This window comes from Elephas maximus, chromosome 26 (assembly GCF_024166365.1).
Source record: "Elephas maximus indicus isolate mEleMax1 chromosome 26, mEleMax1 primary haplotype, whole genome shotgun sequence".
NCBI lineage: Eukaryota > Metazoa > Chordata > Mammalia > Proboscidea > Elephantidae > Elephas > Elephas maximus.
Genome location: NC_064844.1, coordinates 40,647,391 through 40,659,861, shown reverse-complemented (window position 1 = coordinate 40,659,861; position 12,471 = coordinate 40,647,391). Strand labels below are relative to the sequence as shown.

The following is a 12,471-nucleotide window of genomic DNA, read 5'->3' as shown; positions in this document are numbered from 1 at the left end:
CTCTGTCATACAAAATCATGGAAGGCATGTATAGCCACTTCCAGGCACTTAACATGAGGCTATTGCATTCTCTTTTCTCTTAACAGTGGAGCTGTGCTTGATCTGGTTCATCAACTCCAGCGGCTAGCAGAGGCTCTTGTTCACACCAGATCCTCAAATGAGTGACTAGATGGAATGTAACTCTATGATAATCATAACTCGTGGATGTATAAGAACTAAGGATTTTATCATTGACTTACTATAGAATCCTAAGGATATTCCTGGAAAAAAAAAAAACTTCCACCTGCTACATAGAAATGCAAATTTGGCTCTATATTCTAACAATAATAATAAAGAAAATAGTTCTGATAAAATTCAGGACAAAATTACCTCATGGAAAAGAAACACTCCTAGTAGCATTCACAATGCAGCTTTTACCCATTCTTCCTGCAGAAGCTGTGAGCCCTGGCTTTGTCCATCACACATGTGAGACATCCATGGCTACCATTTGTTAAACATCTGCTGTTAGCCAGGCACTGTGCTTGCCATTATATAAACATTATCTAATTTAATTTAATCCCCAAAATAGCCCCGTGAAGTAATTATTACAGATGCAGAAACTGAGACTCAAGGAGGTTAAGCATAATTGTTCAAGTTCACACAGGTAGTAAATGCCCAAACAGGGATTTGAAATTAGGAATCTCCTACTCTAAAGACCTTTATTTGGATAGTTCTACTGAAAAAAAAAAAAAAAAAACTTATAAGTTAAGACAAATTTCTTTATATTGACCTGGTTCTCACTCTTGGGTCTATACATTTACTGCTTTTTTTATCCTGTATGTCTCTCCTCTTAAAAAGAATTGTGGAGATAATAATTTGATTTAGTTTACCATAGCCTACAACGCATAGAGACTGATTAGATTCATTTCCACCATGGCTTGACTATAAGGTATTAATTAACCAATAGTTGCCATTGCTCAAAAAAAAAAAAAAAAAAATTGAAACCCTGGTGGAGAAGCAGTTAAGAGCTCAGGCTGCTAACCAAAAGTCAGCAGTTTGCATCTACCAACGACTCCTTGGAAACCCTATGGAGCAGTTCTACTCCATTCTATAGGGTCTCTGTGAGTCAGAATTGACTTGATGGTAATGGGTTTTATTACTAAAATGCTTGGGGAGTCAAATATAAAGATATTTACACAGATGCAAAGCTTCAACAAACCAGTTGAGCATGTGTTGAACACTAGCTGTGCAAGTTCAGGTAATCATAAGATATGACCTCTGTATTTGTGAACCTTACAATGTGGTGGAAAAGACAGACATGTATGTACATAATGGTCTATCAACAAGGGAGTGTGTATTAAATGTTAGTGACACAAGTCCATATGCAATAGAGCCACAGAGGAGGGGGAGATGACTTCCATCTGCAGAAACAAGGGAGTATTTACAGAAAAGTGGGCGCTTGAGCTGAGTCTTGGATGACAAAGGGGAGGTAGAAAGGCAGAGCTGGTGTGGCATTCTAGTTTAGTGCCCCCGTTCAAAAATGTTTAGAGTGTGTGTGAGAGAGTGAGAATATCATTAGTCTTCATTATCATCAAACATTGTATAAGCGGGGTTGATCAGATGAGGTGAGGGTCGTGGTGATAGAATGATGGAGTATTACAGGATCAGGGGATAGAAAATGGGAGATACTCTACTGTATTGTATGTCTCTGGGTCTAAGTAACAGCGGCCAATTTAGACTGGCATTCTCTAGGAGGACACATATACAGGCCACTTAAAGGCTTTTTTTTTTTTTTTTTAAATAATTGCAAGGAAGATATTTCCAGTTCTGAAAGTATAAAAGTATGAGACTTACTGGGAAAAACATCAAGTTACATGAAGTGAAATTCACAAAGTAATGAAGGCAAATTTTAAGAAAAAAGAATTCAATAGGTATAAAAAATTTAATGTCCTATAAAGCACTAAAAATATCAGTTGTGAGAAAATGTAAAAAAAAAAAAGAAAAACTCCATCTTTATGACATTGAAAATTAATCAATTAGCTTACACTCTGCTTTAGTTACTGTTAAAAAAAAAAAAAAAAAAAACATTGCCATAGAGTTGACTCTTACTCATAGCAACCCTATAAAAAAAAACCCTATAGGGCAGAGTAAAACTGTTCCATAGGGTTTCCAAGGAGCACCTGGTGGATTCAAACTGCTGACCTTTTGGTTAGCAGGCTAATGCCTGATCACCTGCCACCAGGGCTCCTTAGTTGCTAGGGGAGGGTGCAAAAGAAAATAAAAAATCCCATAAGTAATTGGCAATTTTGTTTTGAAAACAAGGCAAACAGATTTAAAATAAAGCCAAAACAGTGCGTGACTATGGTGGGCTGATATTTCCTAAAATACCTTGCTTCCAATTTTACAAAAATTAAAAAAGGCCATAGATTTTTCAATGATTAAGGAAAAGCAAGAAAAGACATATTACATTTATTATTTAGCATGTGTATTCTATATTATGAAGTCATAAAGAATTGTAAAATTTTAGAATATAGTCTTGGGTCCTCTGACAGATCAGAAACTGTGTATCGACTTTTCAACCTTCAACAGACACAGAATATAGGTGCTTTAATCAATGATTTGGAATGAGTGAATGAAAAATTCTATAGAAGTCTGTAACTGAAACTAGGCGTGTGGTCAAATATGCTATTCTTAATAGAGGATATGGCTGAAATAATTTTTAGAAAGTGATGGGATATAGGAAAATATACCAGAGGTTTCATGAGATATAAAAATTCTATGTCCCCTTTCTTCAAGAAGAAAAGCTGTAAATGAAGATGATTAGAGCTTGACTGTAACATTTAAACTTCCCATTCCCAATTCAAGATTTGACTCTTCAGGGCTCCCCAAGGATGACCTTCCCCCCACATAGTCTTAAATACAACCATATTATCCATGGTGTCTCATAACTAGGAAAAATCCTTGAGCTCCTAGGATGTTTGAAGGCTCCATCACAAACCACAGGGCTGTCAGTTGACTTCTGGGGTGTTCATCATAGTGAGTGATGACCCTCTTTGCCTGGCTTGAAATAGTGGCCCCCTGATTTGCAGAGACATATCTGAAACTCACCTTGCTTTCTATAACCTCTGAAAGGGCCTCAATATTTCTATGAAAAGGGAGTAACTGGAGGATGGGAATATAAGTGTAGAATGAGGCTTTTGGTGACTCCTCAACTGTAAGCGCCATTCTGTTCCAGAATAGTACCAATGACCACCATACTCTGATGTATTGGACAAAGAATCACTGATGGAAGAGTTCAAAGTGGGTCATGGTGTGGCCATACTGGGGGACAAAAGAAGGGAAAACTAAAATGTTGTACTGGCTGTGATCATATCAAACAAATCCAAATTCTGTAAATCATCCTCTGTAGTCCAACATTTTATGAGACATGGTCCTCAGGGCTCCCAAGAATGAGCTGATGTGTGTCCCATCGCCCCAGCCATACTTTGGTTCAGTATGTCTAAGCCAAAATACAGCATTAACCAAGCCCCCAGGTGGAAACCTGGAGGAACAGTTTTGTGCCCTAGGGGTATCCAGATGGTATAGCCCAGAAGACGGGAGCTGTAACCTAATGGAACCCCAGCCCTACCATTATGCCATTCAAAGTTCTTGGTGTTTCTTGCCAGATTTTCAACTGCAAGCATTTATGACCTGGATACTCCATGGTTATCTGATTCTGATAAAAGAAAGGTCTCAGTCGACTGTGGAAGTCCTGTAGACCTTTCATGAACTGAACTTGTCATTGGTCCTGGCCTTTATCCTCGGTAACCCATGTCATTAGGACTTATATGGTGGAGAGACTGAATTTGGGCAGGACCATCCTCACCAGGGCAGGAATACGATCTCTTAACACAGGCCATTTCCCTGAGGATAACTATACCAACTGGGACCAACATTCCAGCAATAGAGGCAGCCACTGCTTGCCAGTGAATAGCACGAGAACCCTCTGCAGACGGGGAATGGGAGTAGACTAACCAATCAATCATTTCAAAGGCAATGGTCTTTCTAGAGACAGTGTGTTTGGTTGACCCCTCCACTCTGACAGTTCCCAGCTGCAGGTGAAACTGGAAACGTCTTCTGTAAAATGGGTATAATACTTCTTTGCAAGTTTGTGGGAAAGATTAGAGAAAGTAATATGTTTTAAAGTCTTGGCACATACAGATTATTAACAAATGTTAGTTCCCTTTCCTTTGCCCCTTCTCCTTTCCCAATCTGAACCCAATTCAATCAACAAGTATTTATTGAACCCCCACTAGAACATTGTGTGGTTGTTAGCTGCCGTTGAGCCAGCTCTGACTCATGGAGACTCCATGTACAACAGAATGGAAAATTGCCTGGTCCCATGTCATCCTCATGATCTTTGGTATGTGTGATGGTAAAGATTGTGTGTCACCTTGACTGGGCCATGATTCTCAGCATGTATATGTGATCATTCTCATGATGGAATCTGCTGTGAGTAGCCAATCAGTTGAAGGGGAGTTTCTCTGGGGATGTGGCCTGCATCCAAATATAAGCAGATGTTCTGGCTTTTTGCTCGCTCTGGATCCTATGGCTCCCTCCTCTTCATCTCTCCTCCTCTTCTTGGGACTTGAGCTATCAGTTTATCTGCTGATTTAGGGGTTCGTCGATCTTCACAGCCTGTGAAAGGGGGCCCTGCCCTCCAACCTGCCAATCATGGGTTCACCAGCCTCGGCAGCTATATGAATCAGGAGAAGCCTTGCAGTCTTGCCTGACAATCTTGGGATTCACTGATCTTCACAACCTGTGAGCAAGAACCCTGCTCTCTGACTTGCTGATCTTGGATTCACCAGCCCCTGCAGCTACGTGAATTGAGAGAAGACTGTATCCTGATCCATGGACTTGGGTCGTTCCAGCCTCTACAATCACGTCAGCCTTTTCCTTTCTATAAATCTCTCTCTACATATATTTATACACTTTACTGGTTTTGCTTCTCTAGAGAACCTAGCCTAAGATATTTGGTGCTGAGAGTGGTTCTAGAGAAAAAAAATTGTAAGTATGAGTTTTCTAAATTGGTTCTCAAGTCTGGTTATTCTTACATATGTTTATGACTCTGCTTCCAACAGTCGAGAGAGCACTGCTAATCCATGGTGTTTGGTGGTGATACGATATGCAAAACATCACCACCAGTAGATCAGGTATTGGTGAAAGGTGAGGCTCTGGGTGAACACATGTGTGATATCTTTATCTTTCTGCAGTTTTGTTATAATAAGAAGTATAAAGAAGCTGTTTGGTTTGTCATACTTTTGCTGGACAAACTGGTGAAAGAAAGAGATGCACTCAGTCAAAGCTCAAGTGCCGTACAAAAGACCTCAAGGCTTCCACTTGTGCTTTGAAAGAATGCTTATTCCTTACAAGAGCAGTAACAGAGCTGAAACTGCCAAAACCAAACCCAGAGTCTTATTGTAAGAGAGGTTGAATTATGTCAGCTCAATTGCCAACATTGAGAGGTTTCTGCAATTAAAGTAAAGGCATTGATTGGGAAGAAATGGGATCCTGAAGCTTGGGATGGGGACATATGGACAGATAATCAGGATGCTGGAGACACTAAGCCCCTAAATTCTGTTGAATCACTCCTGCCAGCAGAACCATTCCCATCTGAAGAGATTACTTCATGTTTGTATGCTAAACTAGCCTGCCCAGAAAAAGCATTAGGGCCTCCACTCCCACCTAATGAGATTAGCCCTAGCCCAGCTGCGTCTAAAGAGCACTTGCCTGAGTCATTGCTGAGGGCATCACCTGAGGCAGATGCTTTACAAGACAATGCTGAATGTTTTCAAAATAATTCCATGCTACCGATTCTGGCTTCTAGACGTATAACTAGGCTTAAGGGCTTAAGTCCCAGGGATCCCCAAAGGTTAAGTACAAAATGTGACCCAGGAGGAGGTAGGCTACACTTCAAAAGCACTGCTTGACTTTTCTAATATGTACAAACAGAAACCTGGGGAATATGTGTGGGAATGGCTATTAAGAGTGTGGGATAATAGTGCAAGAAACATAAAGATGAGTCGGTCTGAGTTTATTGATATGAGTCCACTAAGTTCAGATTCTTCATTCAGTGTTTCAGCTGGAGAAGATAGGAAATGATCTAATAATTTATTTGGTTGGGTTGCTGAAGCATGGAATATGAGGTGGCCTACACTAAATTAAGTTAAACTACCAGACCTGCCTTGGTATACTCTAGAAGAAGGTATCCAAAGACTTAGAGAAATTGGCATGCTAGTGTGGATTTATCAGGTTAGACCCATAAACCCACACATGGAGTGCCCAGAGGACACACCTTTTACCACAATGGCAAGGAACAAATTTGTGAAAGGAGCTTCAGCAACCTTGAATACTGTTGTGATTGCTATTTTATGTAAATCAGATTTGACAGTGGGAGCTATCCTAACTGAATTAAGACACCTAACTACAATGGGGCTGATTGGACCCTGTGGTAGTAGGGGCTAAGTGGCTGCACTCAATCAACAAAGACAAGGTGTGTGTGGTTACATTAATGGACAGCAGAGTCAAAGCAGTAATCAGAATAGTCTGACTCACATGGATTTGTGGCACTGGCTACTTAGTCATGGTGTCCCTAGGAGTGAAACAGATAACAAATCTATTAAATATATACTTGATCTGTACAAATGAATGTATTCTAGGTCTGGTGAGCAGCAGTCTAACTCCAGTTGCCAGAATAGAGAGTCATGGACCCTCAGTCAATTCCCAGATTTGAGTGAGTTTAAAGACCCACAACCCCTCGAATGGGGCCGAGTCCCCTTGAGGAAGAGCTCCAATACACTGTCAAAAAATTTTACTGTTAATCTTTCTGGCAGCCTTCCCCAGAGAGATCTATGGCTTTTTACAAGAGCGACTGTTCATCGGGGAAAAGGAAATAATCAGAATTTTGGGGTATTACTGGGTCTTTACTGCCAGTAATTCCAGGAGACCCAAAACATCACTGTGAACCAGCAGCCAGAGTGGGGGTGTATGGAGGTTATATTATTAATGGAGTCTTGGCTCATGTCCATATCACAGTAGGTCGTGTGGGTCCCTGAACTCATCCTGTAGTGATTTCTCCAGTCTCAGAATGCATAGTTGGAATAGATATACTCAGCAACTGACAAAATCCCCACATTGGATCTCTGACAAATTCAGTAAGGGCTATTATGGTAGGAAAAGCCAAGTGGAAGCCATTAGAACTACCCCTACCTAGGAAAATAGTAAACCAAACCAATACCACATTCCTGGAGTGATTGCAGGGATTACTGCCACCATCAAGGAATTGAAAGATTCAGACGTGGTGATTCCCACCACATCCCCATTCAACTCACCTCTTTGGCCTGTGCAAAGAACAGAGTGGATCTTGGGGAATGACAGTAGATTATTTAAAACTTAACCAAGTGGTCACTGCAATTTCAGCAGTTTTTCCAGAGGTAGTTTTGTTGCTTGAGCAAATTAATACATTTGCTGGTACCTGGTATGCAGCTACTGATCTGGCTAATGCCTTTTTCTCCATATCTGTTTTGAAGGACCATCATAAGCAGTTTGCCTTCCACTGGCAAGGCTAGCAATACACCTTCAGTTGCCTACCTCAAGGCTACATCAACTTTCCAGCCCTACATCATAATTTAGTCCTCAGGGAACTTGATCACTTTTCTCTTCCACCAGACATCACACTGGTCCATTACATTGATGACATTCTGCTGACTGAACCTAGTAAGGAAGAAGTGTCAGTGACTCTGGGCTTATTAGTAAAACATTTGCATGCTAAAGCATGGGAAATTAACCCCCCAAAATTAATCTTTCCACCTCAGTGAAATTTCTAGGGGCCGAGTGGTGTGGGGCATGTCGAGATATTCCTTTGAAAGTGAAGAATAAGTTATTGCACCTGGTTGCTTCAACGACTGAAAAAGAAGTACAACACCCAGTGGGCCTCTCTGGATTTTGGAGGCAACATATTACTCATCTGGGTGAGCTACTCTGCCTATTTATAAAAAAACAAAATTTATAAAATGACTCTAAAAACTGCTAATTTTGAGTGGGGCCCAGAATAAAAGAAGGCTCTGCAACAGGTTCAAGCTGCTGTGCAAGCTGCTTTGCCACTTGGGAGGTATGATCCAGCTGCTCCAATGGTGCTTAAGTGTCAGTGGCAGGTAGAGATGCTGTTTGGAGTCTTTGATAGGTCCCCCATTGGTGAGTCATAATGCAGACCCTTAGAACTTTGGAGCATAGCACTGCCATCTTCTGCAGATAACTACTCTCCTTCTGAGAAATAGCTTTTGGTTTGTTACCAGGCCTTAGTAGAGACTTAACGTGTAACCATGGGACACCAAGTCACTATATGGCCTGAACTGCCCATCATGAACTGGGTGTTGTCTGACCCACAGAGTCATAAAGTTGGATCTGCATAGCAGCACTTCATCATTAAATGGAAGTGGTATAGTATATACGAGATTAGACCTGAGGAGGACCCGAAGGCACAAGTGAGTTGCGTGAGGAAGTGGCCCAAATGTCCATGGCCTCGACTCCTGTCACATTACCTTCCATCTCCCAGTCTGCACCTATGGTTTCATGGGGAGTTCATTATGATCAATTGACTGAAGAAGAGAAAATTCTTGCTTGATTTACAGATGGTTCTGCGAGATATGCAGGCACCGCTCGAAAGTGGGCAGTGATAGCACTACAGCCCTTTTCTGGGACCTCCCTGAAGGACAGTGAGGAAGAGAGATCCTCTCAATGGGCAGAACTTCGAGCAGTGCACGTGGTTGTTCACTTTGCTTCAAAGGAGAAATGGTGAGATGTGCGACTGCATCCTGATTCATGGGCTGTGGCCAGTGGTTTGGCTGGGTGGTCAGGGATTTGGAAGGAACATGATTGGGAAATGGAGATGAGGATTTATGGGGAAGAGGTATGTGGATAGACCTCTCTGCATGGGCCAAAGAAGTGAAGATATTCGTGTCACATGTGAATGTCCACCAAAGGGTGACCTCAGCAGAAGATGATTTTAACAATCAAGTGGATAGGATGATGCGTTCCATGGAATCCAGTCGTCCTCTTCCCCAGCTACTCCCATCATTGCTCCATGGACTCAGGAACAAAGTGACCATGGTAGCAGGGATGGAGGTTATGCACAGGCCCAGCAACATGAATTTTCACTCACCAAGGCTGACTTGGCTACAACCACTGCTGAGTGCCCAATCTGCCAGCAGCAGAGACCAACACTGAGTTTTCAACATGGCACCATCACTCAAGGTGATCAGCCAGCAACCTGGAGGCAAGTTGACTACACTGGACCATTTCCATCATAGAAAGGGCAGTGTTTGGTCCTTACTAGAATAGACACTTACTCTGGATATGGATTTGCCTTTCCTGCATGCAACATTTCTGCCAAAACCACCATCTGTGGACTTACAGAATGCCTTATCCTCCATCGTGGCATCCCGCACATTGTCTCAGATCAAGATACACACTTCACAGCAAATGAAGTGTGGCAGTGGGCCCATGCTCATGGAATTCACTGCTCTTACCATGTTCCCCATCATCCTGAAGCAGCTGGCTTAATAGAATGATGGAATGGCCTCCTAAAGACACAATTATGGTGCCAGCTAGGTGGCAATAACTTGCAGGGTTGGGGCAATGTTTTCCAGGAGGCTGTATATGCTGTAAACTAGATTCAATACATGGTGCTGTTTCTCCCATTGCCAGGATACATGAGTCCAGGAATCAAGGGGTGGAAATGGGAGTGGCACCACTCACTATTACCCTAGTAACCCACTTGCAAAATTTTTGCTTCCTGTTCCCACGATCTTATGCTCTGCAGGTCTAGAGGTCTTAGTTCCAAAGGGAGAAATGCTCCCACTTGGAGACACATCACTGATTTCACTGAACTGGAAGCTAAGAATGCCAACTGGCCACTTTGGGCCCCTGGATCAACAGGCAAAGAAGGGAGTTGCCATACAGGCTGATGTGATTGGTTCTGATTACCAAGAGGAAATCGGATGGATATTACATAATGGAGGTATAAAAAGTATGTCTGGAATGCATGAGATTCCTTAGGGCATCTCTTAGTATTACCATGCCCTGTGATTAAAGTCAATGGAAAACTACAGCAACCAAATTCTGACGTGACTACTAATGACCCAGGCCCTTCAGGAATGAAGGTTTGGGTCACCCCACCAGGCAAAGAACCATGACAGGCTGAGGTGCTTGCTGAGGGCAATGGGAATACGGAATGGGTGGTGGAAGAAGGTAGTTCCAAATACCAGTTACAGCCACATGAACAATTGCAGAAACAAGGACTGTAATTGCTATGAGTATTTCTGCTTTGCATGTTTGCCTCAAATATTTTTGTTTTCTTCCCTTATGAAATATAAGAAGTAAATGTGGCTGGTATGTTTTCAGCTGCACACATGTTAGTTGTATCATGTTAGGCACAAATATGACTTTATAATTGTCTTTATTCAGAGATTATGTATAGCTTAAGGAGTTTTTTTTTTTTTTTTTTTTTTAAGGAGATGTGTATACATTCCAAGTTGACAAGGGGTAGACTGTGTTGGTTAAGATAGTATGTCAACATGGCTGGGCCATGATTCTCAGCATTTATATATGATCACTCCCCTGACGGAATTTGGTGTGAGTAGCCAATTAGTTGAAGAGGAATTTCCTTGGGGTTGTGGCCTGTATCTGAAAATAAACAGGCGTTCTGGTTTTTTGCTTGCTCTGGATCCTGCAGCTTCCTCCTATTCATCTGTCCTCTGGTTCTTGGGACTTGAGCTATCAGCTTATCTGCCGACCTTGGGATTCATCAGTCTTTACAGCCTGTTAACAGGAGTCCTGCCCTCCAACCTGCTGATCTTGCGTTCACCAGCCCCTGCAGTTACATGAATCAGGAAAAGCCTTGCAGTCTTCCCTGCCAATCTTGGGATTCATTGATCTTCATAGCCTATGAGCAAGAACCCTGCCCTCCAACCCTGCCAGTCTTGGATTTGCCAGCCCCTGCGGTTATGTGAATCGAAATAAGCCTCTATCCTGATCCACAGACTTGGAATGTTCCAGCCTCCACAATCGAGTAAGCCGTTTCCTATACACATTCATATACTTTACTGGTTTCTCTTCTCTGTAGAACCCAGCCTAAGACAGTATGCTTGAGTCCATTGTTGTGGCCACGGTGTATTTTGAATTCTTTACAACCTAGTGGACTCATCTTCAAGCACTATATCGGGCAATATTCTGTTGTGATCCATAAGGTTTTCATTGGTTAGTTTATAGAAGCAGATTGCTGGGCACTTTTTTACCTAGTCTGTCTTAATCTGGAAGCTCTGGTGAAACCTGTCTACCATGGATGACCCTGCAATACAGGTGGCATAGCTTTCAGCGTCATAGCAACAAGCAAGCCACCACACTACAACAAACTGACAGATGGGTGATGGACTAGAACATTAATCTCTGGAATTTGATTTAGACATATTAATTGATTTTACTGTTAAATCCGAAAAAAGAAACTCAGATACTTTGCTCTTGGGAGCTCAGACTTTGTAAAATTAGAAACATGATTGGATCTCTTCAGGAAAAAACAAAGCAGGGAGAAGCCATTCCATTTCCATTGCACTGCCCAAGCCAGGGGCCCTCCCTTTTTTCTCTCTATCCGTACCTCCTGGTGGCCCCTGGAACCAGTCACTCCACTGTTATGGAGTCCTCTCATTTGTGTGTTTGAGAATTCAATTATGTTGACCTCATGGGTAGGAATACTAAGTAATTTTCATAAAGATCTATGAAAACAGGTAAGGTGTGTCTAAAATACCACACTGTACAGCTATTTACAGTGCAGGTGTACCTGGATGTATAGGCACGCCACGTGGTTTTTGATCATCTGTGAGCTTTATCTCTCTTGTCTGGCCATGGTAAGTTTTATCAGATGCGTCCTCAGATTTCTCAGCTGACATGGAGTCTCCTTCTTCCAGTGCCTTCCTCACTGTCCTGTTTTGAAAATTCTTTTTTCAACTCCCTTTTTCAAAAGGTTACTTTGTCATGATTATTTAGGAAAGGCTTTTGCACCTGCAGGAAATATTAATAGACTATTATGAGGTCTTACAACTAATTTTTCCACACATATCATCTGTCTTTGCATGGTTATTAAACTTCAACAATATTTCATGCAATGCTTCCCTGCTAAATTAATTTGGTTCTTTCTTTTCTTGCTTCTCCTTTTCTGTCTACAGCCTTAAAATTAAATTGAATCTTCGTAATTATGGATTTTTGTTGTTCTCCTTCATATCTTTTTCTTTTTTCAATTTCTCTATCAAGGGAGCAATAAAGACATAAAGAAGCAAAATTATAACTCTAAAAGACCCAAATGTTCTGGAGTTTGATGCACTTGAGGTTGGGTATATTTTAAGTAGGAAGACAGAGGATGAAGAAATTCAGATTTGGATTGTAGATAAATTGGCTCTG

The 12,471-nt window shown here is 41.7% G+C and overlaps 1 pseudogene; it reads left to right on the top strand.

The window, feature by feature from the left end:
* The first annotated feature begins 3,406 nt into the window (after positions 1-3,406).
* On the top strand, positions 3,407-12,052 carry LOC126067944 (uncharacterized; annotated as a pseudogene).
* Positions 12,053-12,471: the final 419 nt, after the last annotated feature.